This window comes from Alligator sinensis, unplaced genomic scaffold (assembly GCF_000455745.1).
Source record: "Alligator sinensis unplaced genomic scaffold, ASM45574v1 scaffold544_1, whole genome shotgun sequence".
Taxonomy (NCBI): domain Eukaryota; kingdom Metazoa; phylum Chordata; order Crocodylia; family Alligatoridae; genus Alligator; species Alligator sinensis.
This window is the reverse complement of record NW_005841937.1, coordinates 1784952-1791910: the sequence shown is the minus strand read 5'-3', so window position 1 is coordinate 1791910 and position 6959 is coordinate 1784952. Positions and strand designations below refer to the sequence as shown.

The 6959-nt window shown below is 40.9% G+C and overlaps 1 protein-coding gene across 1 annotated transcript in view; it reads left to right on the top strand.

Moving 5' to 3' along the window:
• PRDM5 (PR/SET domain 5) overlaps nucleotides 1-6959 on the top strand; it is a 161008-nt gene that overhangs the window by 133011 nt on the left and 21038 nt on the right. The gene's annotated exons all lie outside the window — the stretch shown is intronic.

The window sequence follows — 6959 nt, the reverse complement described above, 5'->3', positions numbered from 1 at the left end:
TGCTGAGCTATAGTATCTCTTTTAGAAAGATATTCAGTCTTCATTTAAAAGACTTCAAGTGATGAATAATGCACCCTCAGCTCTAGGTAAATTATTCTTCTGGCTAATTACACCTACAGTTATTACATTTATTTATGCCAGATTTTTAAACTCAGTGACTTAATTTAGACAACACTTAAAAACTATGATTGTCTCAGTGACATGCCTTTAAAGATTAAGAGAAACTTTGAACCATTCAATATTTTATTAATATTTTAATATTTAATAAACCACTTTTGATTACTATATGGCGCACACAGCAAAATCTGCTCTGAATGGTAATCCTCCCCCTTATTTCAAATGTATTCAATTCAGGATAAAACATTGGGTCTTATTTGTTTTTTCTTAATGTGGATATTTGATAATTTTTTTGCAAAATTTTACGTAAGTTTACACACACACCCCCTCACATCCCTCATGTCCTAATTGTGCTCCTTAGACTACTGAAGAGGAGGTGCACAAGTGAAAGAGAACACTGGAAAATGAAGTTACACATAGTTGAAAGGGACCGAAGCAGAAGGAAGAGAGAAAATTCTGAAAGTTAAATGAAATGAACTAAAATAATTACTGACAAAAATATAAAAATGTATATGGAATGCTGTTATTAAAAGAACTCATTGGGTGCCCATCGCTGGAATAGCCTGGTGCTTTTCAGGGCTGAAGTTGTAAACATTTAATATCTCATTAAGGATTAAGTTACATTAGATCATACTAAATCTGTGGAATGTTAAGCAGTGTTAAATTTAGAATGTGCCATGAGCAGTTGCATGTTAAGGATTAATATTGTTTCTTAACTGTGCAATTCTGACTTGTCACTAGAGAGTGGATGAGCTGGGGCATGGTTAGAAGCCAAGGCACTATTCCTGCTCTGGGTGGATCAGGGTGGGGGAGAGATGGGAGCAATGTATCCTGGGAGGACTGCAAATTGCTCATTTTTATTTCTGTGGAGGAGAATGAATTTACCCTAGGTAGATAACATGGTCCATAGTTAACCCTTACCTGAGTTAGCATGAGTTGATGAACTTTAGCATGTGGAAACTAGCATTTTAAGTGCCTTTAGCATGATCTAAGTGTAAAGTGTAATTTCACCCTGAGAGACAGAATAACTTGAAGAATTGATCCCTGCAAGTTGGATATCACTCAGTTAGGATCCTGGCATTGGCCAAGGGAGAATAGTGAATGTGAAGAATACCCAGAAGAAAGTGTCAGAGGAAATACTGATTGGAAAGGCTTCACAGCAATAAATAAATGTTTATGTTGAGACCATTAAGGTCCCCTCCCTAGAGGGATCCCTGAATACAGGCACCTTGAAGAGCAAAGCAAGTGCATGGTTTCTGATATATATCACACAGTATAGTCACAGACATAGGCACCGAGTACCTGAGGGCCCTGTCTACCCTTGGGTAGAAGCCAGGGTGACCACCTGCCCCTAATTGAAGACTGACAAACACAAGTTACCATGTATCCCTGCAAGGGGCTGTGGGGAGCAGGAAACAAGGGGTGTCATGTGCATGTGGTGTGCACACATGCACATGGCCAGGAATACAGCTCCCTCAGCTGCCTGCAGACAAGTCTAGGGAGAGGGGCAGATTGAGGCCCCCACAGTGAGGGATGGAGTGGCAGGGACTGGGCCAGGGGGTATTGCCCAGCCAGGGTGGTGCATGGGGCCTGGGGCTGGGGTGGGAGCAGGACAAGGCCACAGGCAGCTGATCCAAGGAATGGGGAGGGCACAGTCCAGAGGAGGAGGACATGGGGGCCACGTGCCACCCAGAGTTGTGCATGGGGTACACGTGGATGTGCAATCTTGGGGCTCCCTGCCCTGCTGCCTTCCCCCTGGGAGCCCCACACCACCATTGTGAGGTGCCCCCTTCCCACCCAGCAATAAAAAATAACTTCCAGTGGATATACTCCAACATCTTGCTCACATATGACACGTCCAGACAAGTGCAGCCATGTGGTATGTGGTACCACAAATCTGTCTTTGGTGCCATACACCACACATTCAAGCCTTTCCTGTGAGGTAGTGTTTTTTGACCCCATAAAGAAAATAAGTAGGGCAGCACACGTGGAAGCAGCATGTGCTGCCCAAAACCAGAGGCTGGCTGGCCAGAGCCATGCTCTGGCAAACAGCCAGGCTCCCAGCTGCAGGAGCGGCATGGTTGCAGCTTCCCCAGTCCCCAGGTCCCCAAGTAAGGCTGCTGGGGCCAGCACAGTTGCTGGCTCCAACCTCCCCTACCCCACCCAGGATAACCTGCTGTGCACTAGACTTCCCTGGGGAACCAAACATCTGTGCTTGTCTATATGCATCTTTTAGAGTCTCTTTACTGCATCTCCAAGAAGGAGTCATTTGAGGCATATGGAGATAAAGTGGTTTACACATACAAATAATAAATAATACTGATAATGACTATAAGCACTTAAGGTCTTTAAGTTAAATAAGTCAAGTTAAGGCAAACATTCCAAAAAAGTTAGAACACTTATTTTACCACCTAGCGTATAAGGGCAGTGTTCCAAGCAAGAGGGTGTTCAGTATTGCTGGTGATGTTGTGACATCTCACCTTACCTCCTTGGATTCTGGTTTGGTGGAGCAGCTGGTGTTCCTGAAGGTGGACATCCCACTGCTGGGGTTCCCCAAGCTCCAGGTGTAGACCCTCCTCACTCCGTACCTATTTGCTTTTTTTAATTTGCTTTTAGAATCCTAAGGTGCACTTTCACAGAAACCCCTGCACCTATCTCCTTGAAACTTGGCAGGCTTCATGCCCTCAGAAGGGGCTACCAGCTCCACTGGTTTAATCTGAATCTGCAAAACAATGACAAAGTTATAGGTATTTTAGTGATTCCCCATTAAAGTCTATGGTCAAATCTCCGAATCAGTGCCAAATCTCCGAATCTGAATTGGCACAATGATTCAGATCACTGAATTGAATCACTGTCCCTCCGAATTGGCCAGATCTGAATCCGAAGTGAATACCTGCTGCTTTGCACAGGCCTAATGCCTAGTGTTTCACAAGTGAATTAGGTTGTTCATTTATATAAACCTCTTACCTTGCATGGGCAGACTTCTCATCCATGCAACGTACCACAAAGGATCACATCCTCAGGTTAAATTCTGAGAACAGAATGAAAAGCCCAACTATACTAGAGAAGAGCCAGGTGGTGATATGTAGTAGTAGTAGTAGTAGTAGTAGTAGTATGCAGCTTCTCCTATTGGAGAGAGAAGAATTTACCATATACCAATGATTTGAAAAGCTTCCTTGAGATACTAAATCAATGTACTCTGTTTAGTGATTCCAGGTAATTTAAACAAAGAACAAACCCAAAAGAAACTGGCTAACCAAAATTTGTAATATTTTAGTACATTTTAACTCTAAGTTCTACAAACCATCTAGGTAAGATTATAACACAAAGACTCACCAGGTAATTTCACACATGGCACAGTTTTATTCTTATAAAGTGCAATCCCTAATTCATTATTTTTTACATTGACAGTTGCCATTTAGTTGATATTTAAGTGTACTACAGAGACAGTCAACTCCAATTAAGTTCTGATGGGACTTTGGTGAGTTGGTGGAGGTATAAGTCCCAGGACCCTAGTTCCTTGCTGGTCTGAGCTTCCAGATTTACAGCTTCCATAATTCCAAGCTGTCTATCGGGCTCACTGCCTCTAGGTCAGACATCCTAGAGTTTCAGAGGGCCATGGCAGACTGCTGCAGAGCTGGGCACAATTGACTTTTCTGAGAATTATAAAATTTTTGGTTTTAACTTGAGTCAGGAGAGTCAACTTTTGAAATCCTCCAGGAAATCAAAAATCTTTTTTTTTCTGGCAAGCTGTATGGCTAAGGATTACTTTTATGAGTAGTTGTTTCCCTCTGTGATTTCCAAAAGTGCAAAGGCTTTGTTAGTGAAAGGACATACTTGAATTCCATAACCTAAGGACATTTTCATCTGGATATTTACCATATTATCTCACATACCACACACACCCAAATATAATACATGTCTTGTTTTTGAAAGGCAGGATTTGCAGCAGGTGCTTTTTGGGGCAAAGTGTGTCTTGTATGTGAGAAAATACAGTAAGACCAGTTTCTGCCCATGATGGTAAAACAACATAGCTTTGGATACTTTGGCAAATAAACGTTGTAATGGGAATGATAACATATACTATATTTTTATGAGATGATTCATAGCTATGTTATGTTGAAGTATATAGTAGCGGTATGCTTATTTCATAGAAAATGATACTGAACAGATTTTAAGAGATGGGTAATTTCACAAATTTTAAGCCGAAAGAAAATAAGTTGCTTTTTTTTAACATTTTCAATTTTGAAGGAAAATAGGCTTGCTTATTAATATCAAGCCAGTTAGAAAGTGTTCAGTAAAAAGTGAACACCTTTTTCCTCCTCCCATTTCCACTCTAGAGTGGAAGCTTTACTCCCATGTTTAGAGTAAAATAGTAAATGTGTAAAACAGTACTTTTTATGATGCTGTGAATATTTGCAATTTCTGGTGCAGCCATTTCATGCATTCCTCCCCATAAAGAAAATCTCTTATAGTCCCCTAGCACTGTAGCGCAAAACCCGAGTCCAACGGCTTTGCTCCAGTGAAAAAGAGTGAAATTACAGCAGGAGTAAAGACAAAAGATGCTTCAGAGACCTCTAGTCTGTGAGACCAGAGACTTCTGGCTATGGACAAATATAATCTCAAACTGCTTTAAAAAGGGAGGGGGTGTCGGTGATGGTGGGCATTGAAGGGCTTTTATAGGGTAACTCTTACTTTTGAGGTCCTGTAATGATACAAGTGAGCTAAATCACTGTAATATTAACCCTGAATGAAACAGAGCTTCATTCTACCTGCACATCTATTTCTGTGTGTTCCTTCCAAAGTTTCCTATGGAAACGCACCACAGAATTCTTTCCTATTGGTAGCATCAGTAAGACTCTCGCTACATGGATTCTCCATAATGCTGTGTTTCAACTTGCTGTTAATCATAAGGGACCCAATCCAAAGTGCATTGTATCCCAAATAAGATCAGACCTATTCTTTACTCAGAGCAGGTTGTTGTCATCTTGAAAAATGATAAATGCTTTTCAGATTCAAACAAAATTAAACCTTTATAGTGTTTGACACTGACTGACTGCTGTTCAGCTACAGTTGTTATCTTTAACCTTTTTAATGATATCCTTCCAGAGTTTAAGTACAAACCCATGAGGTCTAGTCTAGAAGTAGTTTTCCTTTGTTTCTAGGATACAAAAAAAGGACAACACTTACAGCACAATGGATAAACTGAGGAAACTCAGAAAAAAACCCAACATTATTTTAATATATGTGATCAAATTTCAAAAATAGATTTACATTTCTAGACATTTTAAAATATTTTTTTAAATGCAACAGAATAAATAGAGCCAATGAAAAATGAAGTCTTCAAGCAGCGGCATTCTTTGTATGGTCTAGAAACTTCACTTCAGATGCATATGGATATAAAACCACATATTGAATTATATAGTTTAATTATCTGCATACTTTTTAATGCGTTGTCTATATTACATAATAATAATAATAATTAAGGTTGAGTATTTTATCAGTCAAATAAAGTTTGGTCAATTGACTGGTCAAATATCAGTCAAAAATTGTAAAATATTGCCAATAGGACCAAGTAGTCCACATAAAAAAATCATAACATTTTCTTTAAGAAATATGTCAAAAACAACAAAAATATATATTTCTGTCAGGAAAACTACAAAAAAAAGTAGGGTTTTTTTTGTAATATTGCTATAATCTTTGGTCAAAAAATATGCAGTCAGTTGACTGGCCAATAGGCAATATTTGACCAGTTAATTGACCAGCTTGCCAACTCTAATAATAATAATAATAATAATAATAATAATAAGCATTCTACTTTTCATCAGTAGATCTCAACATATTGTGACTACTGCACTTCCTACAGTGGAAAAAAAATGGTTTGTCTTTGTTACTTTTGGAATAGATTACAAACCTCAAACTCTTTTGGAGTGACAGGCCAAACTAACACAGTGGGCACTTCTACACCTGCTGTTATGGTGGGCGGTGTTGTTACTTCACCATCATTTAGTACTTCCTCTTGGAAGTACTAAAAGATGGCCTGGTAACAGCCGGTACTGCACAGTGTATGCTGTGCAAGGTTGTTTTTAGGCACTATATGCCATAGTGACGTGCTATAACGGGTGAGCATGTCACTACAGTGATGCAGCTGTGGTGTCATGGGTTTTGCTCATGGATGCTACGTCACCATAGCATGTTGCTAGGTTGACATAGTGTCATGTGTAGATGTGCCCAGTGTGATCAAAACACACACAACAGCTTGACACCCAGCCAGGACCACCACTTTCCCAACCATCTCATTCATGCCTTCAGCAGTTGTCACCAGTTCCCACCAAATTGCCACTGATGTGTTTGCAACCTGGTCACTGCTGATGATTGCTGTTGGTTTTCTTCCTGTCACCAAATTGCTGACAACATCCTGGCTTTGTGGGATGGATAAAATTGCTTGGTGGGCTGGAGCTGGCCTGCGGGTCAGAAGCTGTCAATCCACAGAATTAGATAGCTAACTGCAAGGTTTAGGTTATAGCTTATTGTGCAAAATTCACCATAAGCGGAAGAGGGCCTGCATCTAATATAATAAAGGGCTTAGTCTGTCTGTCTGTAACGCTCTTGGAGCACTCTGACTGGTTACTGAAGCAACCAATCAGAGTGCTCCAAGAGCATTACAGACAGAAGGTGGCAGCAGCATGGTGGAGCACCCATGACAGCAGGGATGGAGGGGATGGTACTGGCCTCACCCCCCCCAGTCCGCCCTGCTCTCTGGAGTCAGCGGAGTGCTGCCATGACAGTGGGGATGGAGGGGATGAAGCAACGGGGGTGTGGCAGGGGGAGGCCAGCACCTC